Source organism: Microtus pennsylvanicus, chromosome X (assembly GCF_037038515.1).
Source record: "Microtus pennsylvanicus isolate mMicPen1 chromosome X, mMicPen1.hap1, whole genome shotgun sequence".
NCBI lineage: Eukaryota > Metazoa > Chordata > Mammalia > Rodentia > Cricetidae > Microtus > Microtus pennsylvanicus.
In genome coordinates this window covers 116805500-116828347 of record NC_134601.1, presented here as the reverse complement: position 1 = coordinate 116828347, position 22848 = coordinate 116805500, and the positions used below count along the sequence as shown (strand labels likewise).

Genomic DNA, 22848 nt, shown 5'->3' with positions numbered 1-22848 from the left:
ACAGAGAAACCCTGTCTCGAAAAACCAAAATAATAATAATAATAATAATAAAATGGCTAACAGAAAACAATATGGGTTAAGAAATGGCCTCTAGCTGAAGATAAATTGCAGGCTTTAGAACGATTGGTACAGGAGCAATTAGATGCTTGACATATTGAGGAGTGAACTAGCCCTTGGAATTCTCCTGTGTTCGTTGTCAAAAAAAAAAAGCTGGTAAATGGAGAATGGTGACAGATCTAAGGGTTGGCAACAAGGTAATTCAACCTATGGGCCCTCTACAGTCTGGAATTCCTCTGTCTTCTCTGTTACCAAAAGGATGGCCTCTTATAGTTATTGATTTAAAGGATTGCTTCTTCACTATACCTTTACAAAAAAGGATAGAGAAAAATTCGCCTTCACAGTGCCTATTTATAATAATTCTCAGCCTAATAGGAGATATCAGTAGACTGTCCTCCCACAGGGCATGCTTAATAGCTGAACCCTGTGTCACTACTTTGTGAATCAGCCACTGAAAATAATACATAGACAATTCCCTACGTCTATAATTTACTATTACATAGATAACATATTGCTATCTGATTCAAACATAAATACTTTAGAAAGAATGTTTGAGGAAGTAAAGATAGTTTTGCCTAAATAGGGATTACAAATTGTTCCTGAAAAGATTCAAAGAGGAGATTCTGTTAATTACCTAGGTTAGAGAATAGGTTTACAGAAAATCAGAACATAAAAGGCAAAAATTAGGAGAGACTGGCTATGGATTCTTAATGACTTTCAAAGATTATTAGGAGACATTTCCAGTCAATGACTGGCTGTTGGAATAACACCTGATCTAATAGTTCCTTTAAACAAAACCTTAGATAGTGATAAAGATTTGAATAGTCCCAGAGAATTAACAGGTGAAGCAGAAAAGGAACTGACAATGGCTGAGTAAAAATTACAGGAGGCACATGTGGATAGGATGAATCCAAATCTTAGTTGGATTCTAGTCATATTGCCTTCCAGAATTTCTCCTACAGGGGTTTTAATGCAGAGAGAAGATATTATTTGAGAATGGATCTTTTTACCACACAAACCACGTAAAAAAATTAAAACTTATGTAGAAAAGGTCTCCGAATTAATTATAAATGGTAAAATGAAAATTTGTCAACTAGCAGTTATAGACCCAGCAGAAATTATAGTGCCTTTCACTACTGATGAGATAAAAAAAAGTTATGGGAAGACAATGAACCATGTCAAAGGACTTGTGCTAATTTTGGGGGGAGAAATTAATAACAACTATCCCAAAAGTGGTAGAATTAACCTTATAAAGAGAACTTCTTGGATTCTTCCTCGAACTGTACATGGTGCTCCAATAACTGGGTACATTTTATACTGATGCTAATAAATCAGGGAAGGCAGGTTGCAAATCAGACAAATTGAGTAAACTGGAACAAAGCCCTTATAATTCTGTCCAGAAGGCAGAATTATACGCCATTCTTATGGTGCTAAGGGATTTTAAAGAACCTCTTAACATAGTTACGGATTCACAATATACAGAAAGGGTAATCTTGCATATTGAAACTGCTGAATTTATACCAGATGATACAGACTTGACTTCATTGTTTATCCAGGTACAAGACATAATCAGGAATAGGCTTTGTCTGATGTACATAACACACATCTGATCGAATACGGGTCTGCCAGGTCCTCTAGCACAAAGTAACGCTGAGATTGATCAATTATTGATTGGAAGCATGCTGCAGGGCTCAAAATTTCATAAGAAACATCACATATGGGCACAGGAGACCACTTCCTACATGTAACCCCAGCAGCACAGACATTAAGGGCAACATTGAATGGGACCTCCTGAAACTGAGAAGCTTCTGTAAAGCAAAGGACACTGTCACTAAGACACAAAGGCAACCTACTGACTGGGAGAAGATCTTCACCAACCCCGCAACTGACAAAGGTCTGATCTCCAAAATATATAAAGAACTCAAGAAACTAGACTTTAAAATGCTAATTAACCCAATTAAAAATGGGGCACTGAACTGAACAGAGAAGTCTCAACAAAAGAAATTCAAATGGCCAAAAGACACTTAAGGTCATGCTCAACCTCCTTAGCGATCAGGGAATGCAAATCAAAACAACTTTGAGATACAATCTTACACCTGTCAGAATGGCTAAAATCAAAAACACCAATGATAGCCTTTGCTGGAGGGGTTGTGGAGTAAGGGGTACCCTCATCCATTGCTGGTGGGAATGCAAACTTGTGCAACCACTTTGGAAATCAGTGTGGCAATTTCTCAGGAAATTCGAGATCAACCTACCCCAAGACCAGTAATCCCACTCTTGGGAATATACCCAAGAGAGGCCCTATCATACAATAAAAGTATATGCTCTACGATATTCATAGCAGCATTGTTTGTGATAGCCAGAACCTGGAAACAACCTAGATGCCCTTCAATGGAAGAATTGATGAAGAAAGTGCGGAATATATACATATTAGAGTACTACTCAGCAGTAAAAAAACAATGACATCGTGAATTTTGCATGGGAAAATTCAAAATTACTGTGGGAAGCCCAAGTAAATGATTATTTTCAACTCTGTTCTTATGTCCAGCACTGGATTGTGCTACTATTAATGTCTTTCAATGTATAGCTGTCACATAGCCTTTGACTGTGGTATTATCTTGAGTGACCGTCCTCATTAAGTTTGAATCTCTTGTTTCAGTTTTGGGTTGAATCTGTCTGGTCGCTTGATTGTTTTGATTTACATTTTTGTGTTTCTTGGTTGTTTTTTTTTTGAAAGAAAGAGAGAGAAAGAATATAAAGTTGGGTGGGTAGGGAGGTGGGAGGGATCTGGGAAGAGTTTGGGGAAGGGAAAAATTATCAAAATATACTGTATGAACTTTTTTTTCCAATAAAAAATAATAAAATAAAAAAAAACAAAAAAAAAGAAAAGAAAATAATCATTTACAAATTCTTACAAGTAGAAACAGACTATTAACATCTGATCCTCCCAGGATCATCTATTGCAACAGGTATATACTCACTGCTACACTACATCTACCCAAAAAGTATATGCTTAAAAATACAGAGATCTAGGTCCCATCAATTGGACCCTGTAAGCTACAAGTCCCACTCTGCCCCTAAGCCCTACTATCCCCCAGGACCTCTAAGGAACTCTGAAATACAGGCCACAGCTAGGCAGAGATGTCCAAGTGTGAATACCAACTCACCAGGCAAGACAACCACTCTCTAAACATTCATACAAGGGCAAAACCAGGGCACTTCCCTAACCTGCCTTAGCTTGTCTAGCCAGGCAGCAGGGAATCTTTCTGCAGGTGGGCTGCTCCAACATGCCCATCCTATCAACTGGACTCTGCAAACTACAAGTCCCACTCTGACCCCAAAACCTTCTATCCCCTGGGACCTCAGAGGAACTCAGAAACATAGGCTGCAAATACACAGAGCGACGACCAAGAGGTCAGTGACTACCCACCCAATGGTGCACCCGGCTCTCTAGGTTCTCTATACTGGGGATGGCCAATGCCATCCAGTTCATGGAGGCAGACATTCATAGGAAAAAGGGAAATTTGTGAATTCTGGATAGACAGGACCAATGAACAAATGAACCCCTGAACGAATAAAAGATTGCAGGACATAAAGGGGTGTCACTGGGAAAAGGGGGATCAGAAAGTGTGTAAAGCAGTGATAATGACATAAACTGATGATACACACATTAGGACACTGTCTAAGAATCAGAGATGCAAAAAATCACTGACAAAAACTCTTCTAAAGGCAAACCTTAATATCCTGACAGCATTGAGGGTTGATGAGAATACAGAACAACAGAATCTTTTAAATGTTCTATCCTGGGAAAAATTGAACCTCACCGTAGATTAAGTTTTAACCCTATGCTATACAAGGGACAGTCACATACAATTTCTACGATCAGGTGCCTATTCCCAAAGCAGCAACACAAAATAAAAAAACTCTACAAGTTATCACAAATACCCACAAAAGGGTTTTCATAATATAAGTAGACATGCATTTTCGGGATGGTAAGTTTTTAAGGCTGTTTTTCAATGTGTATAAATTATAGACAGGAGACCAAATAAGGATAATTCTGTACAGACAGGTTAACATCATCGGAACATGTAAGAATGCTAGTATCAGAGACAGCATTCTTTCATTTCTTCAAAGACACCACGACTGAAAGGAGGAAGGGAGATGACCTGGTGCAGGTGACTCAGGCCTGTGCTCCAGCCAGCTGTCTGAGGGTCTGAGGAGAACACATGACAACTGACTACTTCCAAACCCACCTAGTGACAGAACAGTCACAGAGCTGACCTAGGCCACTGCTGAGAACATATTTCAAATTTCTTAGTCAAAAAGATTGGGGAAGAATTGGGATTTTGCTCATGGAAATATCCTGAATACAATGGACTAGGTTGGAAGCTGTTAAGAACTAGGTCTGTCTGGGGCTTTCCCTGAGGCCTGATGTATGGAGAAATAACAAAGTTTCTTCTGCAAATCCAGGTACATAATATACAGATAAAAGTAATTTTAGGTGATTTCATAATTGTTATATATATATATATATTCATAAGTATATAGATATACATTTATATTTTTTAATCTTAATGATTCAATGTCCTTGTCCCTTGAGGCATCATAAAGAAAAACTAATTCAAGATCTTAAGCAGTTTCCTTTTCTTCAGTCCCTTATATCCTTTTTGTTTAGAATTATTATGTTTCTCCTGTGTATTGCTGTTTGTTTTGGATTAGACTGACCACATTTCTAAGGGTATATCAGATAACAGAAAAATCATGTATATACTATGGGTCTAAAATATCTTACATCTACATAGACAGCTCAAACCTATCAATATGAAACATATTTGAACCTGTTAGGAAATATTTTGTCTTAAAACTCTCAACTATATGTTCGCATATCTTTAAATTTATGGAAATATTTTCAGATAAGTAAAGGCAGACTTCTTAATTGAAAGTAAAGACTCTTTCTAAGTGCTTTAGCAATACACCCCAAGAACTAGAATACAAAAACAACAGAAGCACCAGAGGAAAGAGACAGAGCTCTTTAGAATCCTGCTGTCCTATGTAATTGTACTCCCAACCCTTCTGCCTCTTCCCTCAGGCAGTCCCTCAGCCTGGCTTCTCTTAGTTTTCTCTATGCTATGGCCATACTTACTCCTCCTGTACTTGCATGTGTTCCTCCTCCTCCTCCTCCTCCTCCTCCTCCTCCTCCTCCTCCTCCTCCTCCTCCTCCTCCTCCTCCTGTAGTTTGGGGTCCATATGGAGGGACTGGTTGTCCTACCTCGGCAGGGTCTTTCCTACTGGCAGGTTCCTGAGAGAGATGACCAGGGGATGAGAAGTTAGAGAGGATAGTAAAGTTTGGGATCAGGTGTGCTTACACAAGCTGACTGCTGCTACAAGCAGGTTTATTGGGAAATTCTGCATCCTATATACAGTTTTCCTGAAAGGAAAAATGGGATATTATCAGCAAAAATTCTTATATAAGGAGAAAAAGTCAGCAGGAAGTCGATCAAATAATGATGCACAAAGGTAACAGAGTATTGCAAGTGAGACCCAAGCTGAGTGCACAGAGGCCATAGGAATGATAAGCATGGCCTCTCAGGATAGGAAGAGCTGGGTCCTCAGGACCCAAAGACACTGCCCTCATTAGGGCCTGCCTTCAGGACACTGCTAGCTTTGTCAAGCCTGTGCCTGGTTTCAGACCAGGAATTCAGTTCCTTCTTTGCACATCTGTGTCTCAGAGAAAGCCACAGACAAGTCAAGAACAACAACAGTGTCTGAAGAATGAAAAATGAAAGAAATGTGTGTAAGATACATTGGGCCCAAAATTGTGGAGCTCAAGAGGCAAATGAAGAAGATACCAGGGTCCAAAGGAGAAGAGGGTTGGCTAACTCTCAAGCACTGAAAAATCAATGCATGTGGTGTCTGTATATATGTACACATCGATTTATATATGTGTGTGTGTGTATATATATATATATATATATATATATATATATATACATAGGTTTAAAGAGACAATAAAAGGCGTAAAATACCAGCTATAAATGACCACACTAAAAAAAAGGCTTCTCTGGAGTAGAATTTGACACAGGTCTGAAATAAAATGGTGCTGAACACACAACCTGAGACTCTGAAATACAACTGCAGCTCTCTTTACTACATTCCATATATGTTGAAAGGAAACTTTACATGTAGGAATGCCAAAAAGCCCCGTATCCCAGACATATGGAAAGTGGGAAAAGGAAGTTGGCTTTAGTTGAGCAGTGTAAGACCTAACCTGAGAAAACTAAAGAGACCTGCTCTCAAGGACTAATGAAGGGCATAGGTTTCAAGTCACATAGGTAGCTAGGAAGGGACCCACACTCTAGAGGTACTCCTTATCCAATGTTTGTTCACTCAGCTGAACTATTTATTCCCCTGATCTCCTGACCATTTTCACAGAGTTCTGCAAAATCCTCCATGTTTGCATGGTCCCCTCTAATCCTTAAGGTCTGGCTTTCTTGGAAATATGAGTTCTTTCACTATAATAACAAGGATATGGGCCTGTATTTTCAAGAGGGAAACTCCTGATTCCATGCTTTATTCATTTACAAACCCAGCCAATCATAAGACATGGGGAACAGACAGTCACAAGTTTCAAGAGCAAAGCAAAAACCCTGACAAACACCATTCACCTGTCAAGAACTTATAGGCTGATGCACAGAAGACAGAACAAAAGAAGCAGTGATGTGGGAGTCCCCTCTGTGTGTTGCTTGTATTGGTTAATGAACAAAGAAACTGCCTTGGCCTGATAGGGCAGAAATTAGGTAGGTGGGGAAGACAGAACTAAATTCTGGGAGGAAGAAAGCAGAGTCAAAGGGGTGCCATGGATCTGCGACCAGAGGTCAAAGTGCTGGAACTTTTCTGGTAGGCCACAACCTCGTGGTCCTATACAAATTGATGTCAGAGGAACTCTGAAACACAGGCTATAACTATACAGAGAGAGGACCAAGAAGTCAGTGACCACCCTTCCAGTGGTGCACCCCACTCTCTAGGCCCTCTATACTGGGGTAAAACCTTAGCCCCATCCCATCAATTGGACCCTGTAAGCTACAAGTCCCACTCTGTCCCCAAAAGCTCCTATCTCCCAGGACGTCAGAGAAACTCTGGAACACAGGCTGCAAATACACAAAGATACCCAAAGGTAAGCTCCTCCAATGTCCCCACCCCCATCAATCACATCCAATAAGTTACAAGACCCACTCCCCCTCCAAAGACACCAATCTACCACGACCTCAGGGGAACTCTCAATCACAGACTGCGACTATACAGAGAAACCAAGAGAAGAACTCTGAAGCACATGCTGTGACTACACAGAGTTGAGCAAGAGAGCGAACCAAGGGAGGAGACTAAGAGAGTGGACCAATGTAATCCACCATATAAACAAACTGGAAGAAAAAACATATGATGATCTCATTAGATGCTGAAAAAGCATTTGACAAAAGTCAACACTGACTCATGATGAAGATCTTGGAGAAATCAGGTATGCAAGCAACATATCTAAACATAATAAAAGCAATATACAACTGCTGACAGCCAAAATGAAATTAAATTAAATCACTCAAAGTGATTCTGCTAAAATCAGGAACAAGACTAGGCTGTCCACTCTCTCCATATCTATTATTCAACATGGTTCTTGAAGTTCTGGCTAGAGCAATGACACAACAAAAAGAAATCAAAGGGATTCAAATTGGAAAGTAAGAATTCAAAATTTGCTATTTTCAGCTGATATGATAGTATAAATAAGTGACCCCAAAAACTCTACCAGGGAACTCCTACTGCTGATAAATACCTTCAGGAATGTGGCAGGATATGAGCATCACAAAAAAAAATCAGTAGTCCTCCTATATACAAATGAAAAAGAACCTGAGAAGGAAATCAGAGAAACATCATCTTTCACAATAGTCAGAAATAACACAAAATATCTTGGGGTAACACTAACTAACCAAAAAGGTGACCCGTGTTTGACAAGAATTTAAGGCTTTGGAGAAAGAATTTTTAAAAGATACTAGAAAATGGAAAGATCTCCCATGCTCTTAAATAGGTAGGATCAAAATAATAAAAATGGCAATCCTACCAAAAGCAATCTCCATCAAAGTCCCAACACAATTCTTCACAGACCTTGAAAGAATAAAACTCAACTTCATATGGAAAAAGAAAAGACCCAGGATAACCAAAATAATCCTGTACAATAAAGGAACTTCCAAAGGCATCCCCATCCCTGGCATCAAGCTCTCTTATAGAAGATCTACAGTAATGAAAACAGCTTGGTAGTGACATGAAAACATACAGGTTAACCAAGAAAATTGAATAGAAGATCCAGGTATTAATCCAAACACCTGACTTTTGATAAAGAAGGGAAAATTATACAATGGAAAAAGAAAGAATATTCGACAAATGGTGTTGGCATAACTGCTTCTCAACAAGTAGAACAAAGCAAATTGACCCATATCTATCCCCACACAAAACTCAAGAACAAATGGATAAAAGACCTCAATGTAATTAATTCTGACCACACTGAACCTGATAGAAGAGAAAGTGGGAAGAAGCAGGCATACACACAGACAGAATATTGTATACATAATAAATAAATAAATATTAAAAAAAAACATGGGCACAAGAGACCCCTTCCTACATATAACACCACCAGTAGAACGAACAATGAGTGCAACAATAAACAAATGGAACCTCCTGAAACTGAGAAACTTCTGTAAAGCAAAGGACACAGTCAATAGGACAAAAAGATAGACTACTGAATGGGAGAAGATCTTCATCAACCCCATATCAGACGGAGGACTTATCTACAAAATACATGAAAGACACAAGAAATTACACATCAAAATTCCAAATGAACCAATTCAAAAATGGAGTACCGATCTAAACAGAGAACTCTCAACAGAAGTATCTCAAATTGCTGAAAGACTTAAGGAAATGTTCACCTTCCCTTAGCCATCAGGGAAATGCAAATCAACATGACCCTGAGATAACATCTTACACCAGTAAGAATGCCTAAGATTAACTGAACAACCAATAGCTTTATGCTGGGGAGGATGTGTAGTAAGGGGAAAATCCTCCATTGCTGGTGGTAATACAAACTTATATAACCACTCTGGAAAACAGTATGGAGTTTTCTAAGAAAAAAGAGAACCAACATACCTCAGGACCCAGCAGTATCAGTCTTGGGCATATACCCAAATGATGCTCAACCATACTACAAGGACATCTTTTAAACTATGTTCATAGAAACATTACTTTTCATAGCCAGGACCTGGAAACAACCTACAAATGAAGAATGGATGAAGAAAATGTGGTACAAATACAGAATGGAGTACTACTCAGTGGTTAAAAAAATATCTTTAAATATGCATGCAAATGAGTGGAACCAAAAAAAATGAGGCAGATAACCCTGACCCAAAAGAAGAACATGGTAAACATGGTTTATACTCACTCATAAGTGGATACTAGCTGTGAAGAAAAGAATAACAAGCATATAGTCCACAACTCTAGAGAAATTAAGTAAAAAGGTGAACCCTAATAAAAAAATATATATAGACCCCCTGGGAAGGGGAAATAAACAAGATCTCCTGACAAAATTGGGAGCATAGGAGTGCAGTGAAAAGGGAGGGTAAAGGAGAGGGGAGGAGAGAAGGGGAATAAGGAGGAAAACTTGCAGGAATAGGATAGTCAAGATGGAGGAAGGATATACATGGATATCAAGGAAAGAGATATTTTGATTCAGGGAAACATTATGGGCCTAGCAAGAAACCTGGCACTACAGAAATTCCCATGAATCGACAAGGATGACCCCAGCTAAGACCCTAAGCAATACTGAAGAACTGACCCTGCCGTGGAGTCAGATTGATGACTGTCTTAAATGTCACCATAGAAACTTCATCCAGCAACTGATAGAAACAGAGGCAGAGACCCACAGTGGAGCATGAGCTGAGCTCCCAAAGTGCAGTTGACGAGTGGGAGGAGTGAGAATATGAGCAAAGAGGTCAAGACCAAGATGGGGATACCCACTAAAACAGCTAATGGGAGCCCTCAATTCCAGCCTAACTGGGAAGGAACCAGAACTGGACCAAAGTAGAACATCTGAATGTGGGTGACACTGTATGGATAGGGCAGACTGCAGGACTACTGACAGGGCCACCAGGATTTATCCCTACCACTTTTTCTGGCTTTTGGAACTTATTCTCTTTGTATAGATACCTTGCTCAGCCTAGATATAATAGGGAAGACCTTGAACCTTCCAGAAAGCAATGTGCCTTAAACTCTCTGAGAAGTGGATAGGGGTGGGGTGGGGGAAAATGACAGAATGGGAGGAAAGTAAGGAGTGGAAACAGGGATTGGGATGTAAAATGAAAATGATAGATTTTCTTTTTTAAAAAATAAAATGAAAAAAGATAAAATCATAAAGAACACAGAGACCTAATGATAAATAAAATGTTAAGAAAAGCAGAGATGAGAAAACAAAAGGAAAGAGGAAAAGGAGCTGCAAAGGAACTGGAAGGTGAGAAGGGAGTTGGAAAGGAGACATGAAACAGAAGAAGGAAACTGTAGAATCAGGGAAGAGGTTTGAGAAAGCAGAAAACTCAGACATTGGAAGAGGAACCTAGAGAACAGGGGTTGAGGAGAGAGACAGCAATAGGAACAGGGAAAAAGGTACTAAACAGAATATAGGATAAAGAATTAGAAAGACAATGTGTTGGGAAAAGACACATTAACACAAAATAGGTTAGGAAAGGTAGAAAGGGCGGGGGAGAAAAAGAAAGTTTAAAGCATTGGAAAGGAAAAAGAGTTAGAAAGGGAATGGTATATAAAAGGACTGGAGAACTGGTGCCAAGAAAAAGGAAGGGAAAAGAGAAGAGGTGGGACATGCATAGGAAGAAGCAAGTTAATGGGAACAGGGAAAGAAACCTGGAAAGTTAAAATTATCTATGGATTTGGAAGAAGGGCTGAGATAGCGAAATTGGAAAGGGATAAAGGTATGACAATAGAGTTTAGGGTGGGAAAATGAAGGGAAAGGACAGAGGAAGAGGGGAGGGAATGGAGGTTAAGATGGGAAAGAAAAAGGAAAGAACAGAAAGAACAAGGTAAAGGGGTTCAAAGATGAGCAAGATGAAAGACTTAGAAACAGGTATTGTTAAGTGGAAAATCAGAAAAGCAATGGGTAAGCTGGAAAGGGCTGGAGGTATTGGAAAGGTGGGTACACTAATGGGAAGACAGATAAAAGAGCTGAACAATTCCATAGTCAGAAATGGAATAGGACAGGAAGGTGAGAGAGGGAAAAAGAGAAGGGAGAGTCTTGGAAAGCCTGAAAAAGGGAAGGGAGAAAAATGGAAAGGTACTGGTAAGGAGAAGGGAGGTTGGAAAGACACAATAGAGGTGGTCAGGGGAGAACAGGGGAGGAGGGCACACAGGAGAGGGGATAGTAAGAGAGAAGGGGTTGGGCAGGGAGAAAGCAAACTGGGGGCAGATAAACTGGGAGGGGGAAAATTTATAATAATAATAATAAACTGGGAGGGAGAGGCAATCATGACAGAACAGGACAGAGGAATCCCTGGGAAGGAGGGATAGTGCAGGGAGGGGAGGGGTTAAAGACATGTTAGAGGTATTGGAAAGTAAGGAAGGGGGAAAGGAGGATGGATAGGGAGAACAAGGAATAGAAAACACTCCCGATACATCCCAACGATCAGCTATAGCATTTAAACACTACTAAGAATGGAAAGAACGGTTATAAACAACCCAAACATGTACTAAAAATGGACTTGGGAAAGCACACCACCGAGTCGACCCCTGGGGTTAACGGGAAGGTTCCAGAAAGCCCTCAACAGGAAAGTGAGACTCCTCAGGAGAAAGGGAGTTGTTGGGATGGACGAATCTCAACAAACACACTACTCACTGCCATGGTGAGCAGAGAGCTCCACTAGGCCAAAATCAGCACTCGGCATCCATGGAGAAGGCCCACAACTCTGAGAAAGTCCACGAGCTGCCTAGCAACCCAAAGGATTCGTGCGTGCCTCAGCGCCTCAGCTCCTCAGCGCGTCAGCGCCTCACACAAAAATGCCGGACACCAGGGCATTCTGGGAACCGGAAGTGAGCAACGTTCTACATCGCCCCCTACTGGCAGGGCCGGAACACAGCGCCTGTTGCCAAAGCCCCTAGCCTGTGCTGCAGAAGCTGGCTGCCTCCTGTTTACTAAGTAGTGGGAAATGAAGGAATTGGAACTCAGCCCCAATACCGAACTGACTATGGGGTAGCCCGAATACTACAAGAACTTACATGGGATTTATAACGAAGGGTTAGGTGAAAAGCACAGGAGAAACTTTACTGGAAACTGAAGATGATGAATTTCTGTATCCCTTCTTATGGTTTTTTTAAATGTCCAACCTACTTCCAAAGGGGTCAGGGGAGAAACCTTTAACATGGAAAAAGGGCTGTGAAATGAGAGGCTAGGGGCTGGGGAGAGAAGTATTCATAATGAGACAAACAGAACTAGGTACTTTGCAAATCCTGTGCAGAGAGGAAATGGGTGAGAAAGGGATAAACCTATGGGAAGGGGAGGAAACACTGAAGTAAGAGGAGCAATCTTAGAAGACAGGAAGTGTGGGAATGTGGGAAGTATGGGGGAGGGGTAAGAGGTGAAGGGAAAGGGGTCAGACAGAGAACAGGCACAAAAGGAAGAAAGGCAGAAGAGAAGGAGAAAGAGGTGGAAGAGAGAGAAAAGGGTGGGAAATACGGAAAGAATTGTGAAAGGAGAAATGGGAGTGACTTTAAAATGGAAATGTAGCCAGGCTGCCAGCAGAGGACTGAAGCAGAAATAGGAGGAACTGACAGTTTGAGAGCACCCTGGTCTACACAAGGACTTCCAGGAAATCCATGAGCACATGGACAGGGCTATCTGTAAAGTCAAATAAAAGGAATAATGAAAATGATGATGATGATATTAATAATATGCACCAAAACAAAATATAATGGAAAATTAATGGTAACGGGAGAGGCAAAAAAGGACAAATAAAAAAGAATAGGAAAAATTTAGCAAGGTAAAAAATGTGAGAAAGGTTCTCCTGCCTTGAAATAAGATAAACAGTTAATATTTTTTTTTAATGGTAGGAGAGAAATATAGTGAAAATGGTGAAAGAGGAAAAGGGAAGGCACAAATGGAACGGTACTCATAATAGAGCAAGCAGTAAGACATGGGGAAAGGGATGTAATGATTAAAGGGCAAAGGAAGAACCGGCAGATAATATTGGGAAGGAAGGAGGGAATGGGAAGAACTTGGGAAAAGAGGCAGAAGGGGACAAAACGCAGGTAAAAATACAGGTGCCGGAGAAGGAAATAGGCAACAAGAAAGGATGGAAAAGGGTGCAGAAGAAAAAAGGAAGGAAAGAGAATGTGAACGAGCAAAGGTTAAGTTAGAAATGGAGAAAGACACAAAACAGGAGAAAAATTCCACCACTGCTGGCCAGTGCCATGCAGCTCATGGGAGGCAGGCATCAGTAGGGAAAAGGGAAATTCCTGAGTTCTGGACAGAGAGGACCAATGAACAAATGAACCACTGAATGAAGAAATGAGTGAAGGACATACAAGGGGTGTCACTGGGACAAGGGGGATCAGAAAGTGTGTAAAGCAGTGAAAATGACTTAACTGGTGATACACACATTATGACACTGTCAAAGAATCAGAGATGCAAAAAGCATTGACAAAAAGCTCTCCTGAAGGCAAACCTTAATATCCTGAAAGCATTAAGCGTTGATGAGAATACAGACCAACAGAATCTTTTACATGTTCTATCCTGGGAAAAACTGAACCTCAAATTAGAATAAGTTTTAACCCTATGCTATATAAGAGACAGTCACTCGTAAACACAGCTCTCAGAAACAGTCACATACGATTTCTACAACCAGGTACCTATGCCACAGCAACAGCAGACAAATTGACAAAAGTCTACAAGTTATCACAAATAGTCCCCAAAGGGTTTTCATAATCTAAGTAGGCATGCATTCTCAGGACAGTATCTTTTTAAGCCTGTTTTTCAACGTGAATAAATTACAGACAGAAGTCCAAATAAGGATAATTCTGTACAGACAGGTTAACATCTTCTAAACGTGTAAGAATGCTAATATCAGGCCGGGCGGTGGTGGCGCACACCTTTAATCCCAGCACTTGGGAGGCAGAGGCAGGCGGATCTCTGTGAGTTCGAGACCAGCCTGGTCTACAAGAGCTAGTTCCAGGACAGGAACCAAAACCACAGAGAAACCCTGTCTCGAAAAACCAAAAAAAAAAAAAAAGAATGCTAATATCAGAAACAGTATTCATTAATTTCTTCCAAGACACCACTACTGCAAGGAGGAATAGCTATGACCTGGTGCAGGCGACTCAGGACAGTTCCAGGACAGTCAGGACTACACAGATAAACCTTGTCTCAAAAAAGTTAGCAATTTACAGATTTATCCCTGTTAAATTTCAGCCTTAAATTTTGAGTTGAAGATTTAATTGAAGATTATTTACCATCAAAATGAAGCATTAAACTATAAATGCAGTAAACTTTAAACCATAAATACAGTCAATAGTGCAACTGGGAACTTTTCTTATCCTTTTATAGTGCATCATTATAGACTATCACAGGTTTGTTTGTTTTTGTATGAGTTAGTTTATTCAAATAGCAAAAGCTTAACAAAGTGAGCAAAGACAGAGAAGCTAGACAAATATTACTGTGAAACTGAGTAGAACTTAGGAATTTAAAATCAAATATACCTTATTTACCAAACATATGTTGTTACTTATCTAAATTTTCTAAAGGTCTGGTGTTAAGCAGTTAGCAAGTATATAAGTAGTTATGTGTAAATCTGTAAGTCAGCTTTTATTAATCTGAGTAGATCTTTATAACCTTAAAATTCTATCATCATAAAAAATCCATACCAATATAAAATAGTTTGAAGACCTGCTGCTGTCTCTTTAGTCTAAAAGGGAAATACAGTGGTAAGCAGGGGCCTCAGCAGAACTAAGAAGTTTCATAGTTGCTGCCTAAGTTGTTTTATGCCATGTGGTCATTCTAAAATGGTGAAGTCACATGGTATGTACTCTTTAACATTAGTAAAGATGACTGTCATCCCTGTGGTTGGTTACATCTTGATGAAGTTATCTGTCAAGATGGAGGACAGCCACATGATCGCTGTCTAAAAACATCTATTTTCCTAAACAAGAGTTGAATCTAAGGTACATATACAGTATATTCTAGACAAGAACTGAATCACAAATATAGTAAGTTGTAGCAAAATAAGATTCCCCATGCATAGGTTTTTAACTATAAGCCTTTTTATAAGTTTTGAACCAAATTACTTATTACAGATTTTAACCTTACCCAATGAACTTACAAATCCAGGAACAGAGTTTACAGCGTAGCCTTAAGAGATGTTTTGAGAGCAGAGCATAAGATAAAAGACTTTTAAGAGTGGGAAGTAGAATTTTCTAGATAAGAAGTGTAGAGCAGAGTGAGTTTAGAAAGAAGAGATTTGGGGGATCATTTATTTGTGCTTGGCAGTTGTTACAATTTGTGATAATTTGGAAATCAAATGTGCCAATTTTGGCCACTGATTTATACTGAAGCCAAATTGTTTGCAGTCCAAGGAGGAAAGAGGTTTGCAAAATAGTATTCCACTGGAGGGGATTTCTATAAGCTCTAAGAGGGAACTGAGTAAGAACACGAAGTGGCCCAGATGGCTCCAACTTAGAGAAGCCGTGTGAGGATAAAGAGGCCTAGGAGATCTTAAGGAAGAGATAGAACAGGCAGCTTTGAAGGGAGGAGGGAAAACTTCAGGAGGGGCTGAGAGAACAGTAGCTGTGGACTGCAGGTGGGAGCTGAAAGAGGATAGGGTGGCAAATTATCATAGAAGCCATGAGCTGCAGGACTCTGAGGAAGCCAAGAGGCATCCCCAAGTGGAATGGGAAACTTGTTAAAGAGAAAAATGTTCCAAATCACAGAGGAAATGTGACCCTTGTCCTTATGATTGGAGTCCAGTCAGGGCAAGAGGAGCTTCCTGGCACACTGATATAGCTTTTTTTTTTTTTTGGTTTTTCGAGACAGGGTTTCTCTGTGGTTTTGGAGCCTGTCCTGGAACTAGCTCTTGTAGACCAGGCTGGTCTCGAACTCACAGAGATCCGCCTGCCTCTGCCTCCCGAGTGCTGGGATTAAAGGCGTGCGCCACCACGGCCAGGCCTGATATAGCTTTTGTAGTAATGGTAGACAAAACAGAGCTTGGGATGACACTTATGTAGCAGAGAGATGAGAGAGCACCCGGGAAGAGAGATGGTGAGTGGTGTTAGTAGAAAGACCCAAATGGCTGTAGCAGGCCAGAGCTTAGAGACATGAGAATAGTGCACAGGCAGGTGCCTTGGGAGCATGTAGAAGGCTCTAGGAGCTGGTGATATATTATAGCACAGACAACGAAAGGAATGGTTAAAGCACATGGCGGGAGAAGCAGCTGAGATCACAGGCTCTAAAATTGGGAGTCAAATTTGATGGCTGGCAGAAGCCAGCAGAAACTAATGATCCATACATACTTTAGGAGAGTCAAATCAGTAGCTTTGTTGGGGAGAGGCTGAGTTCCTTGGAAGGAAACTCATATATGTCCATCCTGAGGTTCTGACACCAGATGAATGAAAAATAGAAAAAAGGGAAGGACAGAAGTGCTCCTACGTATGGCAGAGGAGAACATTTATTGTAGATAAAAGAGAGAGCATAATCAGAGGCAGAGATATCTGGGAGAGTCCAGAGTGAACATGACCCTGAGTAGGGCTAGGTGAGGACAGGGAGGAAGGGAAAGTAGCCACCTCTCAAGGCAGGTGTGCATGGGCAAAGAGACTGGCATAGCCAAAATAGCTGAGTTATATAGGGGCCAGAGGAGCTGTGGGAAGGAAAGCCCAACCCCAGAACTAGAGAAGCTTAGGGTGTGTGGGTAGGTATGCCAACTGTTCCCTATAAAAGATAGGTGTTGTAAGGAGCCACTTGTTTGTTTCCCAACTGCTCAGACCAAAAATAATCACACAGAAACTATATTATTTAAATTACTGCTTGGCCCATTAGCTCTAGCTTCTTATTGGCTAACTCTTACACCTTAATTTAACCCATCTCTATTAATCTGTGTATCGCCATGTGACTGTGACTTACCAGGTGAAGTTCTGTCTGGCATCTGTCTCTTGTGAAGGCTCCATGGCTTCTCTTTGACTCCACCCCTCTTCTCCCAGCATTCGGCTTAGTTTTCCCCGTTTAGTTAATTTCTGCCCTGCGATAGGTTCAAAGAAGTTTCTTTATTAATCAATGGCAATCACAGCATACATAGGGAAATCCCACATCAGATAGGTACTAAGGGATGTAAGGAGAAACTGTAAGCCAGCATCCATTTTAAAATGCTAACAGGCATCTCAGTATGCCATTTGTCCTGGGTTTGAGATCTAACAATCACAATAAAAGCAGAAAGGATGGGAGACCAATGGGGCTATAACATGTGTTGCCCCATTTATCACACAGGTGACTATGCTTAACTGGCTGCTTAAGGAGGTATCCCAATCCCCATCTATATCACTCCCTGGACTCTTGTTCTGAAGCTACCAGCTTCATCAAATAGGACAACTTTCCCATTAGAGAAGGTTCTTCCCAGATAGAGGAGAATAATCTATAGATAGTGAAGTCATAGCTCCAAACAGACATTCCAAAACCCAGGAAAGGTGGCAGGCAGTATGGTTCGGCAGCTAAAGGTACTTTCTGTTGAGGGAGGTTTTTCTGCTCCTCCAGGCAATAGCGTCTGAGATACCAGCCCATTGGGGCGTGGTCTCTCTCTTTAAAAAAAAGCGGCCACTTCCCTCCTCTCTCTCTTTTTGCTTACTGCTCCGTTTCCAGTGACTAGACTCCTTACTGATTGCGCAGAGGGCTGTTGTCTGGGACGGTGATCTGTAAGTTTTTTCCCCTTTAAATAAATACCACCCTATTAATCATAATTCCAAACTGGCGTGGGATTGTTTGTGACTCACACCTTCATCTGGTGCCCGAACGTTGGGTTTTAGGACCCCTCCTTCCCTTGCTCGGCTGCCTGCCGCCAGTTCAGCTTGGTGTGAGCCTTCCCTCCCTCCCTCAGCCACAGCCTGTGCCTTGCGGCCTGTGCCTTGTGCGTGGAGCCAGCAGTTTAATATAAATTATCACGCAGTGGCTTTTCTTGCTGCAGTTCTTTATATTTTCCCTTTAGACACCTCAGATTGACTTCAAGTCCCCACGCACCCTATCATTTGCCTCCCCACATGGATTTAAACTCCACAGGCCCACGTAGTCTCTGCCCGTGTGGTTTGCTCTTTTCTGAGTCGTTTTCAAATCTCCCTTGCAAGCACAGCTCTTAAGTGGCATGAACTAGAGCACGCGGGTGCGGGTTGCCAAAAGCTGCAACCCCTCGGGGCAACTCTGCCACGTGGAGGCATACACAGCTTCTGGGTTACTCTTCTCTACCACTGGATTCTGGGTTTATGGTTCCGTGTACGGAATTGATTTAATTACATTTACTTTGTTGAGCAACTTGCATTTCCCAGTTTTTAACAAATACTAGGCAGACACTGAAACAGGACCCCGTTTTCATCGTGACTTGGCAACAGCGCCACCTGCTGGATAATAGGTAACATGGCAGTTTTCGTTTCCAACACAAATTTTACTGTTTTGTTTAATAATACAATGGGTTATATCATGCAAGGTTTATATGACTCTGGGGATAACTTAATTTACTAGTTACTAGGTTTCAGTATTCTTTTGCATATTCTATCATTTAGGAAGAATATGGCACTCCTAAGAACCATACAATCTTTACTAGAAACTCATGCAGGTCAGGAGATTCGGGATTCAAAAGAGACAATAATAAAAAACAACTTGAAATGATTGAAGAAATTATTGGAGCTGGTGAACAGAGTAAGGCACAAGGACAGGATACAATGCCAGCACCAGATATTAGAACTGGCTTACCCAAGGTTTTAGCACCATACCCTATACTTAATTCTGACAAAGCGCCAACTTCTAAAGGCTCAAAGGGAGTCAGAGAAGCTAGATGGATGCCAATAGCAATGAATGATCTAAAAAAAAATTAAGCAAGCTATTGTTAATTTTGGCTTGCACTCTGCATATGTAAAGGAAATGATCAGGACTTGGGCTTCTAATGCTAGAGCTACCCCCCATGATTTCCATCAGTTAGTGTCTGCAGTTTTAGATAATGGACCTTCCTTGATGTTTGGAATTTATTTCAGAGAAGAATCCAAACATATAGAACAGCAAGAAAGAGCAAAAGGTGTCGAGGTTTCCCAAGATCAAATTCTTGGTGCAGGAGAATATGCTGATCCATTGGTCCAAGCTCTTTATGACGATGAAGTGCTGTGTCTATGTCACCAAGCAGCTTTAAATGCTTTGAATAGGATACAAGATCCAGCAAAAAGGGTTGAATCATATACCAGAATTAGGCAGGGACAGAGAGAACCCTTTATTGACTTTTTGCAAAGATTAATTAATGCTCTGGACATAGGGATAACAGACCCAGAAGCTAGACGAATATTTCTTGAATCCCTACCTTTTGAGAATGCAAACATAGAATACAAAAAGATAATTGTGCCTTTAAAGTCTAGATCAGCACCTATGGATGAATGGATTCAGCATACGATGAATGTTGGGACATTTAGCTATAATGATGAATCTTGGGTAGGAGAAGCGATTTCCAAAGCAATGAGGAGACATCAAACTGCCAGGTGTTTTAATTGTGGTAAATTAGGACATCTGAAAAGGGATTGCAGGCACAGAATTTCTAGGAATAATATCTCCTCTGGGAATGACAAAAATAGGAGACCTCAGCCTTCAGGTATATGTAGGAGATGCGGTAAAGGCTAACATTGGTCCAACGAATGCAGGTCAACAACAGACAGACAAGGCAACCCGATATCGTCGGGAAACTCCTTGAGGGGCCTCTCGCAGGGCCCCAAGCCAACAGTGGCCCAGTCATTCCGTCACAGTGGAGAACGTACCTCACTAAGAAAATTAGAAGCTCCAATCTCTGCTGTAAAAAGTAATACTGGTCTAAATGATGAATTACATGTGGAGGATGAGTCAAAAAGCCCAGTAGGACAGAGTAAACGTATATTTTGGCAGACTTCTATTAACGATCAAAGACCAAAGCTAAGAGTCTGTATAAATGGCACTTTTATTGAAGGCTTATTAGACACAGGTGCAGATGTAAGTATCATTACTGCAAAATCTTGGCATCCGAATTGGCCTCTTAAAGAGGTAGATGTTCAGTTCCTGGGAATTGGAACCCTATCTCGTGTAAAACAAAGCACAAGATGGGTTGAATGCATAGGGCTTGAAGGGCAGATAGGAAGACTAAGGCCATATATAGCCAATATTGCAATAAATTTATGGGGCCGTGACCTGCTACAGCAATGGAATACCCAGATTAACATTCCTGTAGTTCCAGGAACTCATAATTCTGGGAAGGATATGATGAGGTATTATGGAAAAAGGTCACCAGCCATTCAGGTTGTACAAGAACATACAGCAAATACCAAACAGCTGTGCAAGAGCAACTAGATGCTCACCATATTGAAGAATCAACCAGCCCTTGGAATTCTCCTGTGTTTGTTGTAAAAAAGAAATCTGGTAAATGGAGAACGGTGACAGATTTAAGAGCTGTCAACAAGGTAATTCAACCTCTGGGCCCACTACAATCTGGAATTCCTTTGCCTTCTCTGTTACCAAAAAGATGGCCTCTTATAGTTATTGATTTGAAAGATTGTTTTTTCACTATACCATTATAAGAAAAGGACAGAGAAAAATTTGCCTTCACAGTAACTACTTATAATAATTCTCAGCCTAATAGGAGATATCAATGGACTATTCTCCCACAGGGTATGCTCAATAGTCCTACATTGTGCCAATATTTTGTAAGTAAACCATTGGAAATAATTCGTAAACAATTCCCCAAGTCCATAATTTATCATTACATGGATGACATCTTGTTATCTGATTCAAATAAAGATACTTTAGAAAGGATGTTTGAAGAAGTAAAGAAAGTCTTGCCTAGGTGGGGATTACAAATTGCCCCTGAAAAGATTCAAAGAGGAAACTCTATTAATTACCTAGGTTATAGAATAGGGTTAGAGAAAATTAAAACGCAAAAGGCACAAATTAGGAGAGACCGGTTAAAGACTCTTAATGACTTCCAAAGATTGTTAGGAGACATTTCCGGTCTACGACTAGCTGTTGGGATAATACCTGATATAATAGTTCATTTAAACAAAACCTTAGATGGTGATAAAGATTTGAATAGTCCAAGAAACTGACAGCTGAAGCAGAAAAGGAACTGACAATGATTGAGGAAATATTACAGGAGGCATATGTGAATAGAGTGAACCCAAATCTTAGCTGCATCCTAGTCATATTGCCTTCCAGAATTTCTCCTACAGGGATTCTAATGCAGAGGGAAGATATTATTTTAGAGTGGATATTTATACCTAATAAACCAAGTAAAAAAAATTAAAAACTTATGTGGAAAAAGTCTCTGAATTAATTATAAAAGGTAAGCTGAGACTTCGTCAACTAGCAGGTATAGACCCAGCAGAAATTATAGTACCTTTTACTACTGAAGAAATAAAAAAGTTATGGGAAGACAATGAACCGTGGCAAAGAGCTTGTGCTAATTTTTTGGGAGACATTAATAACAACTATCCAAAAAGCAAGCGGCTTAACTTCATAAAGAGAACTTCTCGGATTCTTCCTCGAATCGTCCGTGATGCTCCAATAACTGGAGCCCGTATGTTCTATATTGATGCAAACAAATCAGGGAAAGCAGGTTACAAGTCAGATGAATTGAGTAAAGTGGAACAAAGCCCTTATAATGCTGTCCAGAAGGCAGAATTTTATGCCATTTTTATGGTGTTAAGGGATTTTAAAGAACCTCTTAATATAGTTACAGATTTACAATATGCAGAAAGAGTTATCTTGCATATTGAAACCGCTGAATTTATACCAGATGACACAGAGTTGACTTCATTGTTTATCCAGGTACAAGACATAATCAGGAATAGGCTTTGTCCGATGTACATAACACACATCCGGTCCCATACAGGTCTGCCTGGTCCTCTAGCCCAAGGCAACGCTGAGATTGATCAATTATTGATTGGAAGTGTGTTGCAGGCCTCAGAATTTCATAAGAAGCATCATGTCAATAGTAAAGGCCTAAAGAAAGAATTTTCCATTACTTGGCAACAAGCTAAGGACATTATAAAGAGACGTCCTACTTGTTCTTTCTATGACCAAATACCGTTGCCTGCAGGGAATAACCCAAAGGGTACTAAGAGAAATGAAATCTGGCAGATGGATATTTTAATTTGGTAAATTAAAATATGTACCCCACACCATAGACACGTATTCAGGTTTTCAATGGGCTACTGCCCTGAGCTCAGAAAAGGCTGATTCAGTAATCACACATTTATTGGAAGTTATGGCCATCATAGGTATACCTGCACAAATAAAGACAGATAATGGTCCAGCATATGTATCTAAGAAAATGAAACGCTTTTTTGATTATTATAATATAAAACACATTACAGGTATACCAAATAATCCTACAGGTCAGGCAGTTATAGAAAGATCAAATCGTACTATAAAGGATATGCTGAATAAATAGAAAGGGACCAAAAATACCCTCAGAAATAGATTACATAATGCTTTATAAACCTTGA

General features: G+C 40.4%; 1 long non-coding RNA gene across 1 annotated transcript in view; it reads right to left on the bottom strand.

Annotated features, from left to right (window-relative positions):
* Positions 1-5295: 5295 nt before the first annotated feature.
* The window catches only part of LOC142841020 (uncharacterized), a 42046-nt gene continuing 24493 nt past the window's right edge, over positions 5296-22848 (bottom strand). Inside the window, exons 2-3 of the long non-coding RNA XR_012909001.1 lie at positions 17261-17375; positions 5296-5356 (exon numbers count right to left, since the gene is read on the bottom strand). This is a non-coding gene — a long non-coding RNA (uncharacterized LOC142841020). The remainder of the gene's footprint in view (positions 5357-17260; positions 17376-22848) is intronic.